Source organism: Suncus etruscus, chromosome 1, assembly GCF_024139225.1.
Source record: "Suncus etruscus isolate mSunEtr1 chromosome 1, mSunEtr1.pri.cur, whole genome shotgun sequence".
NCBI classification, from domain to species: Eukaryota; Metazoa; Chordata; class Mammalia; order Eulipotyphla; family Soricidae; genus Suncus; species Suncus etruscus.
This window is the reverse complement of record NC_064848.1, coordinates 60,617,365-60,636,618: the sequence shown is the minus strand read 5'-3', so window position 1 is coordinate 60,636,618 and position 19,254 is coordinate 60,617,365. Positions and strand designations below refer to the sequence as shown.

The following is a 19,254-nucleotide window of genomic DNA, read 5'->3' as shown; positions in this document are numbered from 1 at the left end:
TTCCTATGTACCCTTTCCGTGTGCTCAGAGGGCCTACAACCCGGTTGGTTGGATGATCTAAACTTAACTTCCCACGTGGTAGTGAGACCAGAGGCCCAGGAGCACCCCCACTCCCCAGAGGTCCAGGCTGCCTAAGAAAGACTGCGGGGGGGGGGGTTAACCTCCAGGAGGTTCACTCCTTCTTGCCCCCTTTCATTCTGGTGGAAATTTCTATCCAGACCACTTGCAGAGGGTGAGGAGGCGAGGAAGCAGAGGGCAGTGTGTCAGCAGAGAGGGTTGGGAGTCCAAGGCTTGGATTTCGAAGCCTCTTCCCCCAGGGGATCCTGCTGGGCGCACTTTCCGGGGAGGGTGTGTGCGTTTGCTGTCTGTGATTCAGAAGGAGGGAGGGTACGGGTTTATTGATGGGAGCCGTAGCATTAGGGGCGAGATGGGGACACACCGGCCATCTGCGCCTCAAGCGAGGCCTGAGGGCTCTCGGCGGAGGAGACGCGAGGAGAGAGGACCCGCGAGTGGGCCCTGGCTCGGCGAGCCAGGATGCCCGAGGAGGCGCTTGCCAGCCAGCCAGCTGGAGCCTGAGCGTGCGTGGCGTGGAGTCTGCGCTCGCGGCCGAGAGGCGCAGCATAGGCGACCCCGGCGGGCCCGCGGGGACCGGACCGGCGGGGTGGGTGTGGATGGATGTGCGTGCGCGCTGCTGAGCCCCGCGCCTCCTCGGGCCGCGCGTGAAGCTCGAGCCCGGGGAGGGGGCCACCGTCCTCGGGGAAGGGCCGGGCGAGGGAACCCCTGGTGTAGGGCGCAGGGCGCAAGGGGACGGAGCGCGAGTGTGCGGGGCTGGGCGCGGGCGGGGGTCGCGGCGCGCGGCCGGGGCGGCGCGGGGAGCCGGGGCAGGAGGAGGAGGGGAGCGCAGGGGAGGAGGGCGCGCGCGGCCGAGCGGGCGCCCGCGGTCACATGGGCGAGGGAAGGAGGGAGGGCGGCCGGGAGGGCGGAGGATGGGGGGGTTAAAGCCGCCGAGCGCCGAGGAGCCGGTGCAGAGCGGGCGGCGGCGGGAGGCGGAGGGCGGCTGCACCCGCGCGGCGTGGGGCTCGCGGAGGAGCGGACGGTCCGGCCCGTTCGGAACCCGAGGCGCGGCGCGGAGCCCCGGCGGCCCGAAGGCGCGGTGAGTGGCCCTCGCGCGGGGCCGGTGGACCCTCGAGCCGGCAGCCCGGGAAGGTGCGCGCGGGAAGCGCGGAGGGACGGGAAGGGGACGCGCGTGGGGCCGGGGGTCGCGAGCAAAGTTGGCCGGAAACTTTGCCCACGGCCGCCCTCGGGGGCCAGGGAGCGCGTCGCGTCGTGTCGGGCAGCGGCTCCCCACGTCCGGCGCGCCCGGGGTTGGGCGTGGTGGTGGGGTGGACCACCGGCCTGGGGTGGGGTGTCCGGGGCGGCCCAGGCCCCTCTCACCCCGGCTCTCCGCTGTGGAAAACCGCGGAGCTGGGGGGCTTCTGGGACCCCCCGCACGCCTGGCCGGCCGGAGAGGCTTCCTTCCCCGGTACAAATCTGCACTTCAAAGCGCCTTCGGGTGTGAACTGACTGACGGCTGGGCTCCAGGCGGTGGATGGACGTCGGGATGGGTGGATGGATGGATGGAGTTACACGGACTCGTGTGAATTTAGGGTGTATATGTGTGTGTGTGTGTGAGTCTCTGTGTCTCTCTGTCTCTGTGTGTGTGTTGTGTGTGAGTCTCTGTTGTCGCTGTGTGCGTCTCTGTGTCTCTGTGTGTGTGTGTGTGTGCCTGCTCCGTGAAGTGGCCCTTCTCCAACACACGAGTCCATGTAGATCCAGGTGTGTGTGTTTGTGTGTGTGTGTGTCTTTGTGTGTCTGTGTGTGTGTGTCTGCTCCACGGAGTGGCCCTTCTCCACGTCTCTTTGTAAGTTCTGCCTTGTGTGTCCGGTGAGTCCGCTCGCCCGTGCTGTGCCCCCCGAGTGGCGCTTTGTGGGTCCGCCGTGTGTGTGCCTGGCGCGCCGATGCTGATAGTGGCCTCGGGGAGGGCAGCGGCGCGACTCCGAGTAGTGGCTCTCCGGGTCCGGGGTGGGTGCTGGGCCGCGCGCGGGGAGGTCAGCAGACGGACAGTCCTCGAGCTCGCTCCCCGCTTCCCCGCGGTTCCTCCTCTGGCCTCTCGCCCTCGCGCCCGCCCGCCCGCCGCCCCCTCCCCTTCGGTAGCATCAGGCGGGCAGGACTATTTCACGCCTTGTTGCAAATTCTGGATTTTCTTTCTCCTTCCATCCCCTCTCTCTTTCTCGTGGAGAAGCGGCTGAGTGGCTGGCAGCTGGGCTGCAACGCTGGGTGTGGAACTGCCAGCCGCCTCACTATATAGTTGTTTTGCCTGGGGCATCTGTGTTGGGTGTCTGTGCCACGGGGGATGTTTTGTGTGGCCGTGGATGGGAGGGAGATCTGAAATGCGGGGTGTGTGGGTGCATCTGGGGGCATGAATTACCATGCATCTAGGGGTGTCTTTTTGCGTTCTGCTCTAGGGGTGATGGTGGGCCATTGTGTGGGTGAAGATGGGGCTTGGAGAGCTCACAGTCTTAGGATTGAGGGACTAATCAGGATTTGGTGGGCTGCAGGGACCTATGTGTCCCCCCCACTGTCAAAACCCACACAAAGCTCTGGGCTGGTGACACAGTGCTGAGTTCACTCTTCACAGAGCTAATGCTTCCTTTGGGTCTCGGTACCTCCTACAAAGACTAGGAGTTTCCAATTCACACTTACAAGCTGGAGTGATGATCTAAGGGGCCGAGTGTGTGTTTTGCATGCAGGAGGCCCTGGTTTCAACCCTGGCACTGCATGGTCCCTTAAGCACAGCTGGGAGTGAGACTGCCCGTGTGGTCCAAAAACAAATTTTCACACTCAAGCAAGACTCCTGGGACCTGGTATTTATACTCAGATTTGTAGAGGCATTTATCTTCATTTGGAGGTCTTGGGATTTTCTTAGATTTACCTGGGGACAAAGGGACTCGAATGTATACTTATGTTCTGGGGTGCCTGTTGCTGCGAGAACCCAGTTTGGAGGCTTACCTTTAGACCCACATTTCCCTGCCTGAGACCTTGTGCCTCTCTCAGAACTCACTGGGGTCCCAGTGCTGACAGTTGAGCTTGCACAAAGATCCTGGAGCTTCCTCAGATTCACCAGAACATTCCGGGGTTCTCGCTCTTAGAATCATGTTAAGAGCCTGAGGATGGCATGGACTCCTAGGTTAGTGACCTGCCTCTCTCCTCCTTGGTTTCACCCTCAGATTCATAGGATGCCCAGGGGGTTACTTGCTTTCACATGCAGACTTCCCTCACAGTCACCTGAGATCCTACATAGGTTGACAGACAGGTTTGGGAGTCCCCCACAGAACCATGGTGCTCCCCACAAGTAATCCATCCCCGTGTCACTCTGAGATGTATTTTCACCCGGACTAACAGGCACCCCAATCCATAGAGTGAGCCTCACAGGAGTGCAAGAGAGTACCTCATGCTTTTTTCAGGAGCCTACTGCTTTCATGCTTACAGAGAGGGGGACACTTTGCCACCTGGTCTGGAGAAATAGTTGGGGGGCAATGGTGGGGACACCCTGGCAGCCCAGAACTCCCCTTCAGACCAACTAGGATTGCTGTGCTCAGAATTCTAGCAACACTGATTGGGGAGGATTCATTGGCCAAGGAAGAGATGCCTAGTCCAGGGGTGGATGGGAAGGGAATAAATATAAGTTGGATCATTGCATGAAGCATTTGGGGCTCACTCAGACCTCAGCCTTTCCTTCACCATCAGGCTCTTGGCAGGAAGTTTGGGAAGCTTTGATGGATAGACTTCGGGGTGGGCAGGGGAGGGGTGTGTGCCCTAGAGTACTTGTGCCTGGGCTATACACATCCCCCTAAGTCATTTTGGATCCCCTTCTGTGGTTGACAGGGTCAAGAAAAGACTCATAATCTCTCCTCTTGGACCACTGGCTCCCAAGACCCTTATAGAATGTAGAATGTGGGGTGGGCGTCCTATGGCAGAGGGGTCTACACTGGATCCACCCAATTCTCCCCTCCACCTGACTGGAACAAAGCTTAGAGGCTGAGTCCTGGTGTCCCCTCCTTCCTCTGGAATGCCTATTGAGCCCTGACCCTCACCCTGAGTGTGCCCAACCTCCTACCCAGGCCTCCCCTAAGGAGTAGGATTCTTTCCTAGCAAGGGGGAAGGGTGTGAATGGGGGGGCTATTGTAGGTGCCAATGGCACCTGTTTTGGAGACTGTGGGGGGAGTAGAGGAGAGTCTTTACTAGGTATCCCCTCCCTGATTCCAGAGGCTCAGGGGAGGGGCTGCTTGAGGCCCACCATCCCTGCACCCCCCAGAGTGAGCCCCTCACAGTTGGGGCTTAGCAGGCCCTGGGCTCTGGTGGAATTGCTCTTCCCCAGAAGGGGACACGTGCTCTCCAGCCCCCCTCTGGGGTGGGGGGCTTGGAGTAGAGGCGCCCTGCTTTCTGCCCCCCCCCCCATGGAGAGTTGAAGTGTAAATGAATCGGAAACATATGGAGTGAATTTTCTTTGAAATGCAGATGGGTTGGGGGGGACCATGTGTGCCTAGTGGGGGGGGGGGTCCTAGAGAGCACAGAGGCTGAGGAGAGCTGACCCCTCCTCCATGGGGTGGGGGGACTTCAGCTGTGTAAACTCCTGTGGCCCTGGGTGACCACACCCACCAAGGGGGGGGCTCCGGGTTTCCTGTGGGGAGGGATTGGCGAGGCAAGTGGGCCCAGAGCGCTGAGGTCATCACCCTCTGTACTCTGCAGAGGGCATAGGAGTCCCTGAGGTACAGAGCCCTGTTCTGGGGGTCATGGAGCAGAGTCCTCTAGGGTTCTGGGTGGAGGGCGGAGTTGTGGGGACAGCCAAGCCAAACCCAGGAGCTAGGAACTAGCACTGTGCTGGAAGGGAGATGAGCTGCTGCCAGTGACCTCTGGGCAGCATCAGGGCCAGGTCTATGCTTTGGGAATGCAAGGAAAGCAATTCCTACTGCTGGGGTGTGTGCATTTTGCAAAGCAAGGGTGTCATTATGCTCCAGTTCCACTCCCTAGTACATTTTTGTTTGTTTTTTAGCTATTCCAGGTAGTGCTCTGAATTGAATTCTGGGTCTGTGTTCAGGAATCACTTCTGGTGGTACTGGGGATTAAACCCAGGTCAGGTGTATGCAAAGCAAGCCTTACCCCCTGCGCGATTTCTCCAGCCCCAAGCCCCAATGCTTGTTCATCACCATACTCAGTGGGATAGCACAATGATTATTCATGATCACCATAGTGTTCATGCCCCAGACAGTTCTTACAGGGTTTGTAACTTGGGGCCCAAAGATCTTATTCACACCTGGTTGGCTTGAAGGACCTGAGTGGTTTGTAGGCTACAGCAACTCAAGGACAGGGAAAGAACACTGAAGAGAGCAGATGGTCTTAGTAGGGGGACAGGGCACAGAGCACAGACCACAACTCTGTTCTCTTGTACTTTCAGATCTTTTACGAGGTTTGAAGGCCCCTTTCTCCTGCTGTAGTCAAGTGTCTCTTGCTGTCTCTGGGTTTTGCTTTCTCGGACCCGAGCCAAGATGGTGGGTGCCATTGTTGAAACTTAAAGCTAGAGCCAGGACATTACTGTGAGATTCACCCACTATCCCAATGGGTTAGTCATGTCTGAAAACAGAGCTTAGCTCCTAAAAAATAAAAGAGAGAGAGAGAGAGAGAGAGAGAGAGAGAGAGAGAGAGAGAGAGAGAGAGAGAGAGAGAGAGAGAGAGAGAAATCCCTACCCAACCAGAGTCTAGGCAGTGCCAATGGGACGGGTGTAGCTGCAGCTTTTTCTTGGTCAGAGAGACGCTAAGAGAGAGGGACACACACACACACACACACACACACACACACACACACACACACACACACACCCCTCTCCCAGAGCTACTGAGAGAATGTGAGAATATGGGGAAACAGAGCTAGCATGTGGGGTTGAGATACAGGAGACATGGCTGTTTTTGTTTTACAGGGATCAAAGAGGTTGGGTGAGGTGCCATGTAAGTAAATGATGGCTAAGACTTGGGACACTGAGAACCTTCCAGTCAGGCTCAAAACATGTCTGATTAGATGCAAACATCAGTGGGTCAGTTATAACTGTTCTAAGTTCCTTTCTAGGATGCTCTAAATAGGTGTGTGGTATAGAAACACACATCTTCACCAAGAAGCATTTTCTGAGCTCCCGTGTCCCAACCCAGTGCTGCCTAGCAGTCTGAGTCCCAGTAAAACTCTGGCACATTCCTCTTTCCTAGACCCCCACCTTGCTTTGGATCCCCAGGCTTCTAGGGACCTAGGAGAAGGTAAAATATGCCCAGCCTCTGAGGGTGTAAGATATTGACCTCGGCCCGTGAGTTGACCTTTTGGGGCCCCTCCATGAAATTGTGGGATGGGGGGCTGGGCCCCAGCCCAGGCCTGGAGAGAAGGCGGTTTTGGCGCCCATCCAGGCCCCTGACGTCAATGACTCTCCAAATAATGGAATCAATATTGGGGTGGGGGGGCAAGCGTGAACCAGGCCCCAGCGATTAGAAACAGATCAGCACAAGCCCGCAGCTGATTCTGATAGAGCTGCCTTGGAGAGCGAGGGTGGGAGGCCTGGAGGGAGGTGGACCTGGGTAGGGGGTTAGGGTGGGAGGCGGGACCGCCCAGTGTCCAGAGCATGGGGACTCAGTGGGCAGACTTTGGGCCTGTCTGGGCTGGGACAATGTGCTATGGGTGGGGGCTGTGTCCTGATCCTTTGCTCCATTAAGCCTGTGGGGTGCCCAGCAAGGGGGAGTTGGTGAGTGGCGCCTTCTTTTAGCCAGGGAGAGATAAAGAATGAGTAAGACGTGCTTGAAGAGTGCTTCTCCTTAACTCAAAGGGTTGGTGTACATGCTCTGCATGCATGAGCCCCAATTCTAGCTTTGGTGTCATGTGGTCCCCTGATCAGGAATAACTCCCAGAGCCAGGAGTAGCCTCTGAGCATCACTGGGTATGGCCAAATGCCCACCAAAAAGAAAACAGGCGGGCCCTAACTTATAGTACAGCGGGTAGGGCTCTTGCCTTGCAGTTGACTGACCTGAGTTCAATCTCTGAACCCTGCCAAAAGTGATTCCTGAGCTCAGAGAGCCAGAAGTAAGCCCTGAGCACTGCTAGATGTGTTCCCCTCCAAAAAAGATAAAAAGAAAAGGAAGAACAGATAAAGGGAATTCTGAGTTCATCTTTGCATCCCAGACCTAATAATCCATTTTCAGGGTTCTAAATTTTAGAACCAGGATGGGGGAAGTTGCAAGTCAGACCTAAGGAGGTGACCTTTGGTTTGGAGGCAGAGGGCATCAATCCCAGTGTATTTCCCCCTCAACTCAGGACTCTGGCCTCCTCTGTCAGCCCATATCCATTTCACCTCCTAGAAAGCAGCAGGTGAGGGTGGAGGGGTCCTTGGAGTCCATGGGGGGGCTGGCCTGGCGGCAGCTGACAAAAAACAGGAAGAAGGGCTGGGGGAGAGGCTGTAATTACAGGGCATTTATTATTAATCAGATGAAATTGCTGGAAGCAGCTGGTGTAATGTGCGTGGTGATACAGCCTCCATGCCCCCCCCCCCCAGTGCACATGCAAGCACACCGCATGTAGCCTGGGCCTCCTTTCATTTCACAACTGGCTTGCTATGGAAGTTGGGGGATGTTTGTATGTTTGTGTTTCTTCATGCCAGCCTCTGTCTTCCACTTTTTTTTTTTTTTTTAAATAATGATAGTATTTCTTTAAATTAGTTTTCTTGAGAGTGATAGTAGGGTAGGCTTTGCTTTCATGTAGGGACTGCTTTGTACTCAGCCAACCTGGGTTTCATCCCTGGTATGGTCTCCTGAGCTATCCTGGAGTGATTCCTGAGCATAGGGCCAGGAGTCAGCCTTGACCATCCCTGAATGGGTCCCCCACAAAATTCATGTACTTGGTTTGGGGGGCACAGCCACTAGTGCTCCAGGATCATTCCTGGCTTTGTGCTCAGGGGACTCACATGTGGTACTGTGGACGAAAGTAAGTGCCCTACCTCCTGTCCTATCTCTCTGGCCTCCTATAGATTCCTTTTCTGACAGTCTCTCAGATAAAACAGAGGACCCTATGTGTGTCTGTGCTCCTAGATTCACTCTCTCTATGCTATGTCTTTATCTCAGTTACTTCTAGCTAGCCTGTGTTCCACATGTTGTTTTGGCCATCTCCATTGTCTGTGTGTGTCTGTGTGTCTGTGTGTCTGTGTCTGTGTCTGTGTGTGTCTGCCTCTCTAGGTAGAGTTGGATGATGGAGAGTGTATGAAAGTTTAGGCATCTCAGCATATCCCTCTGGTGGAGATGGGCAGCTGGACCTAAGGGTCTCCTGGGATCTTAGAGAAAGTGAGGATCATGGAGTCTGAAGAAACGATGGGTGTCGTCTGACTTTTTATCAGTTGTTTGAGTCTGCAAAGTGCTTTTTTGGTTTGAGCTTTGGTTATCCTCATACATATCCATAAAATGGAAACAGGATTGCCTCTGAAGGTAGTTCTGATGCTTTAGGACAGGGGTCCTCAAACTTTTTAAACAAGGGCCCAGTTCACTGTCCCTCAGACCATTGGAGGGTTTGACTATAGTAAAAACAAAACTTATGAACAAATTCTTATGCACACTGCATATATCTTATTTTGCAATGAAGAAACAAAACAGATACAAATACAATATGTGGCCCGTGGGCCATAGTTTGAGGACCACTGCTTTAGGACAAAAATGTAGGTGGAAAACATTTTTCTGCTTCATAGAAATCATCTTCATAGAAAACATCTTTCTGCTTCATAGAAACTGCAGGAAGGAAAGAGAAAAGAAAGGAAACTGGTGTAGGGCAGAAAGACTTTGGAGCTGGACTTGAACTCAAATCTCTTCTGGAACTCATCAGCCCTGTGCTCCAGGGCCAGTTAATTAACCTTCCTCAATCTCAGCTCCTTCAGCCATCCATAGGGATAATAATAGAACCTGCCTCATGGCGAAGTCATGAGGATTAAATGAGATAATGCACACAGAGTGCCTGGCATAGTTTATGACACATAACAGATGCTCAATAAATCATTGTGTGGATGAGGCAGAGGAAGAGGATGGTGTGTGGGGTGGGAGGAGTTCTGCCCTGCCGGTGGCCATATGTCTCTGTGTGAGTGTGCTTGTGTGAATGCATGGGATCTGGAGGTATTTGTGTCTGTCAGCTGCCCAGGTGGGAATTTGGGCAAATCTGTATGTGTGTGAAAATTGTGTATGAGGGTTGGGGTGTGGTGATGGTGGTGGTGGTGGGGTAGGCCACTGACTCTGGCCTGCTTTTGTCCCCGAGGCACTTTATATCCTTAAGTGGCACTTGCTGGAGGATGTCAGTCTTGTCCCAACTTTTCCTCTTCCAGATACTGTGAGCGGCCTGTCTGCCTCTGTCTCCCTCTTCTCAGAGTGGACTTATGAATAGAGAGAGACCACGAAGGCCGATGGCTCCCCTGAGACCTCTGACATGTGCCCTTTGCCCTTCTAGACTCCAGCCTTGTCACTTCATCCCGCCCCCTTGGTTTTGGAAGTCCCAGGCAAAGTCTGGTGTGGAGGAGGCAGACGTTGATGTGCTCAGTGCTGTGCGGCCAGAGGTGAAGAGGTAGGTGCAGGGGTCCCAGAAGAGGCCCTTCCTTCCTCAGAGAGCAGGGTTTCCCCCCCGCCCCCCGCACTATAAATGCAGCAGGGGTTAAGGAGCCTGTCATGGAGAAGTCTGGTTCCTGCAGCATCTAGTTGGTACTTCTCATCCATAGCTTACTTGTTGCAAAGAGTGGGGCTATCCTTCCCCTTCCATCCAGTACCCCCTTGAGGGCGATGTGGCTCACTTTAGGGAACACTGCCCAGGAACACTTTCATGGATCCATGAAAAGGAAGAGACAGCCTTTGTCACACAGACAGAGCCAGGTCAGAAAACAGGGCTCTGTGTTGGGGGGAGGATTCAGGGTGTGCAGAATACCCTGTGGTTTTCACTGCCAGGTTCCCTTTCTGCCCCCCACCAAAGAGTCCCTGGTTTGAGGGGAGCAGAGGGGATAGGAGTGGTGGTGGGGGGAGGGTAGAAAGTCCCGAATCTTCTGGGGCCAGCCATGGGGCTGGGCCTGACTCTCCTTGCCTTTCATTCAACCCAGTGAAGGCCCCTGGATTGGCAGCCCGGGGGTGGGGGCGTCCAAGGAATTGAGGCGCTGGAGCGGAACGGAAGGGCCTATTGTCCAAAGCCCGCCAGAGGCCCACAAAGGCCACTGGCTTTTCATCTCAGCTCCTAAACAGATTGGCCATTTTCCCGGCCTAGGAGTATGTGTGTGTGTGTGGGGGGGGAACCTGTCCCTCCAGAATTGGGAACTTGGGTGCTGTTGTTGAGGGTGGGGTGGGATTTCCCAGGGTGCCAGCGAAGAGGGTTAGAATGGAACCAGGGTTCGGAGGAGAATGGTAGCTCCAGATGGCTGTGGGAAATTCTTCACTCTCCCTGTTGCCCCCGAGGGCCCAGAATTGGGGTGGGGGATGGAGAGTCCAGATTTCCAGTCACAGATGCTGTCTAGGTGTCGGAGGTCGCTTGTGCCCCCTCAAACCCCCCCAGGCAGGAGGAATCCCTGTGACTTGTTGGAAAAGTGACATGCGGAGCTAAGAGGTGGGGCTGCCCCAAGTCAGGACACTGGAAGGCAGCAGGGGCTGGAGGTGGTGGGGCTGCAGGGGCTGCTACAGGATGGACATTCTGCCGGTGGACAGTAGCTCGGATACCCTGACCCTGTCTCCAGGGACCCCAGAGTGAGGGAGTTGGAGAATATCCCATGGGGTTCAGGCCCAGGCAGCTTCTGTGGGGCTGAGGAAGAGGCCAGGAGGGAAGACTTGGCAGTTCTGGCCACCCTCCCCCCACACCTGCAGAGCACCTCCAGCCCCACTTCAAAAATGGCTTTTTAATTTAACAAAGTGGATGAAAAACTGTTTTTGGAAATAAAAGCTATCTGCTGTCTCTCAGGCTCGTCTGGTGTTCAGCCTTTGCTGAATCTCTCTCCTGGCTTCTTCCAGCTAAGGGCGACTCCTGTGTGTGTTATGTGTGTGTGTGTGTGTGTCTTTCATTTGGTTGTTTTTGCTCCTCAGCCCCCCCCCTCAGTTTCCCCTTGGCCTCCCATCGCCCCTCTAGCCCCTCATTGAAGCCTCCTGTGGGCCTATCCTCGATCTTATTTATGCGTCTCTGCATCTCCAGGTCTCTCTTCTCCCGCTCTCTATCTTCCGGGGGCCCTCTCTCTCTCTCTCTCTCTCTCCCTCTCTCTCTCTCTCTCTCTCTCTCTCTCTCTCTTCTCTCTCTCTCCCTCTCCCTCTCCCTCTCTCTCTCTCTCTCTCTCTCTCTCTCTCTCTCTCTCTCTCTCTCTCTCTCTCTCTCTCTCTCTCTCTCTCTCTCTCTCTCTCTCTCCCTCTCCCTCTCCTGATTCGTCTCTGTCTCCCAGCCTGTCTCAATCTCTGTCTCCCTCCCCCCTTTCTCTCTCCCCCCCCACCCCTGCTCTAAATGGGTCTATTTAAAACACCCAGCGCTGCCAAGTCAGAAAAGCGTCTCCTGATAAAGCGCATTAGGCGGAGGGAGGGAGGAGGAGGGAGCAGCGGGCGGACGGATTGATCCAAGCCCGTAACCCCATTAATCAGGCATCGTGGATCTCCCTCCCTCCCCCAGCTTCGGCCCCTTCTGAGCTAAAAGCCCCTTAAATATTTATCACCCTTCCCCCATGGGGACGAGGGGAGAGGTGTGTGGCCCTGGGCGCGCACATCCCCAGCTGCGGGATGCCCCCACCGTGTGCACCCATGTGTTCCTGTACCCCTATGACTGATGGACAGGACAGACCCGGGCTTAACATCCGTCTTGGCCCCCCACTCCCTTCTTGGACTCCCCTGGGTGACCCCTGAGATCCCAGGCAGCTCCTGGCATGCCTCTTTCTCCTTCCAGGGGTGGTGATGGGGCCTTGGGGTGCAAGGCTTCATCATCCTCAGGTGTCAGGAGGGTGAGCTGGGGCACCGTGTCCGTCCAGCATCTCCTCGGTGCTGAGAGCTCCAGGCAGAGAGGTTGGGGCAGGGCTCCATGTCTCCCCCACCCCAGAAGCTGGAGGTATTCTCAGAGGACATGACTGTGACCCTGGGGGTGGAGCGAGGGGGGTCCCCCCATGCCGGCAGAAATAGAAGGTGACCTGTATTGGGGTTGGGGTTGGGTTACCTCTGCCTAGTAGAAAAGGGGCCACCCTGTGGCTCGGCCCTCACCTCTCCTGTCACCTCTCCGGTCTGGCCAGTCCTCCTCCCCAGGGCTGCCCAGACAGACTGGCCGGGTGCATGGGGCTGGGGAGGGTGTCGTGTGGGTCCCAGTTGCCCCCTTGACCCAGACCCGGCCTGCGGACTGGGAAGGCCGGGGGGGGGGGAACCCCAGCCCGGAGGGTCGCCTCTGTCCCTCCCTCTCGCATCAAGTGCCACATCTCCTGACTCAGACAATTAGATTCAAAGGATGACCTCACTCCCTGCCGTCCCTCACTCGCTCCCTCCGCTCGCTCGCTCGCTCGCTCGCTCGTTCCGCGCGCTCTTGCCTCGCCTCGCCTCGCCTTGCCTTGCCTTGCCTTCCCTTCCCTTCCCTTCCCTCCGCCCAGCCCGCTCGCTGCCGCCGGCCGCCCCGCGCGCTCCGGGGCGCTCCGAGGGGCACCCCCGGCTCCCGCGCCAGCCTCCCGTCCCGTCCCGGGGGGCCCTCGATGCCTGCGGGCGGCCGCGCGGCTCCACGGAGCGCCGGAGGCACGGACGGGGCGTCTGCGCGGGGGACCAGGTCAGTGGGAACTTGTCACCCCGCTCGCCCGCCCGCCCGGCCCCGCGCTTCCCGCTCCTCGCCGCCGCGCCCGGCCCCGGCCCCCGCCCCCCGCGGCTGCTCGGCGCGCTCCCCTGCCAAGCTGTCTCTCCCCGCTTCGCTCTCCCGGCCTCTGCAGCCGGTGGGAGGGACTGGGACTTCCTGAGGTCCCCGGGATGGGGCCGGGCCCTGGGCTGCCGGCACCCGACCAGGCCTCCCCTCCGAGCGAGCGAGCGAGCCAGGGGGGTCCCGGGCCTGGGGAGGCTGGGCGGGGGCTCCGGGCCGCGGAGGGGATGCGTCCTGCTCGCTATCTCTCGTTCTCTCTCTCACATCCGGCCTGATGGAATGTGATCGGGCCGCCTGGCCTGTTGTTGGTCCCCACCCCCTGAGACACTCCAGTCCCCTCCGCGGGTTTGGTGGGTCGGTCCCCGTCCCCCCACCGCCGCCTTCAGGGCCCTGTCATCTGCCTCCTCCCACCTCCCACCCCGATGCCCGATTTCTGCCTTTGCGACCGCCTGCTTTCTCCCGATGCCCTTGGGGACTGACTGCCCTGCTTGATGACTGCCCAAGGCTGGGGCTTGCCCCTTCCTCCCCACCACCTCCAGGGAGCCCGGTCACACTCCTCAGGGACCCAAGTGACACGGTTGTGTGTTAGGGATGGGGTTTGGCCGGCTGCACCTGGCTCCCTTCTGCCTGGACAGCGACAAGGATCTCTGTCTCTCTTTTTCTCTCTTACAGCGACAAAGACTCTCTCTCTCTCTCTCTCTCTCTCTCTCTCTCTCTCTCTCTCTCTCTCTCTCTCTCTCTCTCTCTCTCTCTCTCTCTCTCTCTCTCTCTCTTTCTCTCTCTCACTCTCTCTTCCCTCCCCTCCCCTCTCTCCAGGGCCATGGGGTGCATGGATACTCTGAAACTCCTGAGTCAGGGGTGCCTGCCTGCTGCTGGACGTCTGTCCCCATCTTATTTCAGACCTGACATGGGTGATGACAGAGCTCTGGCAGGGGAAAGAGGCCCCATCTCCTTCCTTTCCTGTCCCCGCCCGCCCCCACCCGATGCCCCGCAGCAGCTGTGGGTGCAGAGAAGTTTGGAGAGGCCTGGGGTCTCATAGCAGGTAGCTCAGCTAAAAGCCGCTGCTGTGGAGGGAGAAGGGATGGAGGGGACAAAGAAAGTGGTGGCTGCTCTGGTCTGTGGGGCTTTCTGATGCTGCTGCTTCCTGTGCCCTGGATCTTTATCATGCAGGCATTTTTCAGTCCCGTTTCTGGCCTAAGCTTCTGGTTCTGGGACCCCATTGAGAGCAGGATTAGGGATGGAACCTGGAACCAAATTGCTAGGGGAGACTGGCTAGTTCTATTTCCTCAAATTTGTATGAATCAACAGTTCCTCCTTCCCTTTCCCTTCCTGCCTCAGGCCACCCCGAGCTTCATTCTCCTCCCCTCCTCCACCAGCACAGTCTCCCCCCCTCCCCAGCCTGGACTGAGGATTCTCTGAGTGTATCTGGCCTGGGGGTGTGTGAGGGGCTGAGGGTGATGGGGGGCTCTAGTTTCTGGAGGTGCGATGGTATCTGTGTGGAAGATCAGCCTTTCAGAGTGTGTGATGGTATCCATATGTGAGACCATGACTGTTCAGAGCGAACTCGAGAGTCCTTGTGTATATGAGACTGGCTCTAATGCTCCTGGTCCTTGCAAGGCTGTGGCAATGGATATCCACTGAGAGGTCCGGAAATGGTCCACTCTGGGTACCCCTATCTGCCAGGGGCCATCTAGGTATATCTGTTCCTCGGGGCTGTGTGTGTGTGTGTGTGTGTGTGTGTGTGTGTGTGTGTGTTTGTAAGTGGGCTGGTGTTGGGGAGCTCTGCTCAGAGGTAGTGAAGGCTCCCATGTGTCACAGATCCAGGCCGCATCAGGCACTGGGTGCCCCCCGAGCGGCTGTGGAGTGTGAGCATGTGCACACGTACTCATGCCTGTGTTTACCCATCAGGAACAGATTGCTCTGGTTTCCCCACTGTGAGGAAAGAGCAGGGGGAGGAAGGATGCTTGCTCTTGCCCCACAGACCAGAAGCTTCCTCAGCAGTGGCGTGTGCAATATGCATGTATGTTAGGGGGAGGGTAGCAGGACTCTATGCCATAAAGACAGGGTTTGGATGCCCCCACTTCACCACTCCGGCTTTCAGGAAGACAGACTCCTTCAGTGTTTTTTATTTATTACCAACCAGGACTTCCAAGTGCTCTGTTGGCCCTACTGCCTCACCTCCTACCCTGTGCATCTGTGTGTGTGCCAACCAGCTTGCAAGCGTTGACCTCTATGTATGCATCCGAGGGTGTGTCTTAACCGAATCAGTGCTGTGTGTGTGTGGGGGGGGGGGGGTTTGAATGGGAGGAAGAGGTTAGAACGTAGTGGGAGCTTCCAAGGCAAATAGTGTTTTGTCTGAGCCCCAAAGTCTGAGAAGCTGGGCTGTCTGTCCTCTGGGTCTCCATGAAGGGCCTGCACCCCTTCCTGCTCTCCTAACTTCTCTCCCCCAGCTAACTCTGCCCATCCCCTGCCTGTAGGGTTCCTTCTCTGTCTAACCTGCTTGAAGTCCCTTCCTCTTCCTCATACACTCAACCTGCCCGTGTGCAGGCCTGGGTAGAGGCATCTTTCTTGACATTTCCAGAAACCTGGGAATGCTGGACAAAGGCTGGGAGATGGGGGATTTGGCTCTGTGAAGCTGTCCAGACAACCCCCTATGCCCAAAGAGTCCTGTGAACTTTTCTGCCCTTTCCTGTTCCCTAGTGGCCAACCTGAGCACCCGGAGCAGAGGGCTTTATCGGGAGAAGACCAGACAGATTTGCACTAGAGGGCGGACTTGAGCATCTGCCCTGCACATTGCCCAGCCACCAGGCATCGTGCAGGGGCCCCAAGAAATGAACTACGGGTGGGGTGCCCCCTGCTCAGGACATTTTCCAGCTGCCCCAGGCTCTCCTCCCCAACACGCCCGCACACACGTGCAGTAGGGCACGCACACGCTGATCTCAGGGTCCCCACGGTGCAAGAGGCTGGAGGGGGTGAGCACTCAGAGTCCAGGCTGCTGCCAAAATCCATTGGAATCTTGTCCCCCCCAGGCCCCCATCTCCGGCTGTGGAGGTCACAACAGCAGGTGCGGATACCCACCCCCCCACTCACTCACACTAGGCCGCCTCCTTTCTACAACCTCAGCCAGCCACTGGAGCTGGGGACCGCCTCCCTCCCTCCCGGCCTCCCTATGCAGCTTCTCCTGCCCCCCTTCTCTGGTGGGTGGGAGAAGGGGGCCTGCAGAGGGGGGGTCAGGTTCTCTGCCCACCCACACCCGCCATCAAGCCCCCAGGGCTAGCTGCTAGAGTGGGTGGACACCCGGGTCAGCCCACAGGAGATAGATGAAGCTTGAATCCTGAACCCAGGTCTGGCTATTTGCTGTGGGGGGTGGGAGCACCGCAAGCAGAGAAGAATCAGGGAAGAACAACAAGCTGGAGGCCCAAGCCCAGCCACCAGAGGGAGAGGCGCCCTTCGCCCCGCCAGCCCCAGCCCAGGAGCTGGCCCCTGACCCAGTCCGCCCCCTCCCCTGTGGGGGGCCTGCCGGGCCAGCTGCCAGGGGCCAGGCCTCCCTCCCCAGCCTGCCCCCCCACCTCCCCAGCCTCTGGCCGCTCAGGCCTCTGCCCCCGCCCCCACCGCCCACGCTGTCCAGGCTGCCTAGGCCTGGTGGGATCTGGGGGCCTCCTGGCCTCAGCCCCTCCTTCCCCTCTTGGAGCTTCCCTCCCGCCACGACTGTCTCTCCCAGGCTCTCCCTCGGTCAGTGTGTTTCTCCCTGCCCACTTCGGCCACCGCACACTCTGGACAGTCTCTGCCCCACTCTGCCTCCTTTTTCCCCCTCCATCTTGAGGGAAAGCTTCCTTTCCCCATCACCCCTAATTCCATTCCGTTGCAGGTCTGAAGACACATGAGTGTGTCCCCCGCCCCCTTTGAGGCAGTTAGTCTTTGTGCTATCCTTGAGTTCTTGCCTTCTTCCCAGGATAGGGAAGGGATGAGGCCCCAGGAAAGACTCTCCCTCACCCTATGACAATTGGGTGGCCGAGGGCCTGGAACTGGAGCCTGGCGCTGTGCTGGCAGCCTAGGGCAGATGACTACGCTGACCTTTTAGCGGGACTCTGGTGGGAGCAGGGACCTTTGCTGGATCTCAGCTTTTCAGAGGCATCACATGGGACCACCTGCCCATCCATGGTCCATGTTGAGTTGAGCCCACTAAGCCTTGACCTCTCTCATACCATTCACCCTGCTGAAGCTCAGATGCACGACTAGCACATGCATGCACGTGCACACACATTCAGAGCTGGAGCTGGGTGCAGTCTGTGAGGCTCAGAACCCCCGTTCTCCTCCTAGAAGTGGCAGAGGGTTCTCATAACTGTGCCTGGACAAGCAGAACTGTCCCCTCTCACCCACTCTTCTCCTGGGGCAGGCGTGAAGGTGGGCATGTGGCACATCCGAATCCAGGTTGGACTTGCAGTCAGACTCAAAATGGCATTTGTTTTTGGTTCCTGACCTCAAGCTTTTGTGTGGGTATTGTTGCCAGTGACCAGCTCTCATCATGTCAATTACCATGGCTTGGTGAGTCCCAGTGACTGGCCACATCACTGAGGTTGTCAGTATTCCTCTGACTGTGTGTGTGTGTGTGTGTGTGTGAGTGTGTGTGTGACACAGTATGGTGGTGGTGGGGTGATAGTGTGTGTGAGGGGGGCTGTGGATCAAACCCTGGGCCTCACACACACATGCCAGGCACATGCTTTATTTCTAAGCTGCCTTGCTGTCTATGACTCTTAGTCTTGTGGTAACTTTGAAGTCACTGTCCTTATGACTGTTGATGTCAGCAGGAATCATAGGGAAACAGTGTCAAGAATCTGGAGCCTTTACTGGAGAGATTGTGTGGGAGGTAAGGCTCTGGCCATTCACACAGCTGATCTTGACCAGGACTGAGTTCTAAGCAACGCCAGGTATGGCCCAAATTCTTTACCCCTCAAAAAAAAAAAAAAAAAAAAAAAGTTGGGATGGGACTGGGAAAATTGTATTGTGACAGGGTGCTTGCATTGCACATGCCTGGCTTGGGTTTGGTTCCCAGCACTTTACGTAGGGCGCCTCATGCTCCATCAAGGAGTGCTCCCTGAGCACAGCGCCAGGAGTAAGCTCTTTTTTTGGGGGGGTCACACCCGGCGGTGCTCAGAGGTTACTCCTGGCTGTCTGCTCAGAAATAGCTCCTGGCAGGCATGGGGGACCATATGGGACACCGGGGTTCGAACCAACCACCTTTGGTCCTGGATCGGCTGCTTGCAAGGCAAATGCTACTGTGCTATCTCTCCAGCCCAGGAGTAAGCTCTAAGCACAGCTGGATGTGGTCCCCCCAACAAACAAACAAACCCCCTCAGAAGAACCAGAAAAAATCAAGTTGGGGCTCTAGAATTCCCCTTTCTCTACAGGAGGCCACATACTTGGTAATGCTTAGGGACTACTTTCAGCTCTGTGTACTGGGGTCACTTCAGGTGGTTCTCAGACCAGGCAGTTCCAGGATTGAGCCTTGGGCTCCTGCACACCTGTATTCTAGCTCCTTGTGTTCTCCTTTAGGCCCCAGAACTGGTTGCTGTCTGTGTCAACTTTGTGTATGTGTCTATAATGGTGACATTATAGTGTTCTGTGACAGGAGAGGGCTCCTGTACCTGTCAGGGTTTGGGGCTGCTAGCCATTATGTTCCCTTATTGTTGATGTCCCCTAATCACTCTTCCTTGTGGGGCAAGGGTGTCCCCTAGAAGGGCCCTGTGGGGAGCCTGGCCTGTGAGTGAAGCCCTCATGTGCAGGAAGAATCAGACCCGTGGAGCTGCACATGAGGGTGTGGATCAGAACATTCCTGGGAAACTTCTCTTTGCCCTGGGCTGGGTAGCTGAGGTGAGCTAGGGCAGGGTGGGTGGCCTGAAGGCCTTAGGCTGCAGCTGAGCTGCTCACAGCCTGGGAAAGAGCCACTGAGGGAAGAGAAAGTGAAGAAGTGAGACTTGTTTCTCTGGGGCTTTCTGGATGGGTAGGAGGAAGTGGTTGTCTCCTCTAGCCTGGAGAGAAGCCCCTCCAGCCTTTTGGGGATTTGGGAGCATAGAGAGATGCTATAGAGAGCAAAGAGACCCTGCAGGCTTGCTTTTTGGGTCTCTCTCTTTGACCCAACTCTCCTCCCATTCCTCATGCTCCCCAACTCCTTTCCTGTCTTGTCTCTGCTCTCTTCTCCCTGGCTCTCTCCCATTCTAGACTTGCCCTTTCTCCCTGCCTCTCTGGTCTCTGGATTCTCTCCCCTCTTCTGGGTGCCCCCAATTCTGCAGTGCCTGGTGCCTCCTCCCCCACCAGCATTCCGCAGC

General features: G+C 56.9%; 1 protein-coding gene across 3 annotated transcripts in view; it reads left to right on the top strand.

The window, feature by feature from the left end:
* Nucleotides 1-1,021: 1,021 nt before the first annotated feature.
* Nucleotides 1,022-19,254, top strand: part of CNTFR (ciliary neurotrophic factor receptor) — a 40,100-nt gene continuing 21,867 nt past the window's right edge. Inside the window, exons 1-2 of one of the 3 annotated variants that reach the window (XM_049773711.1) lie at nt 1,022-1,153; nt 9,548-9,661. The gene's annotated coding sequence lies outside the window, so the exon portion shown is untranslated. Of the gene's footprint in view, nt 1,154-9,547; nt 9,662-12,730; nt 12,845-19,254 lie in introns of those variants that run through there. The other 2 variants (XM_049773719.1, XM_049773725.1) reach the window with 2 other exon arrangements.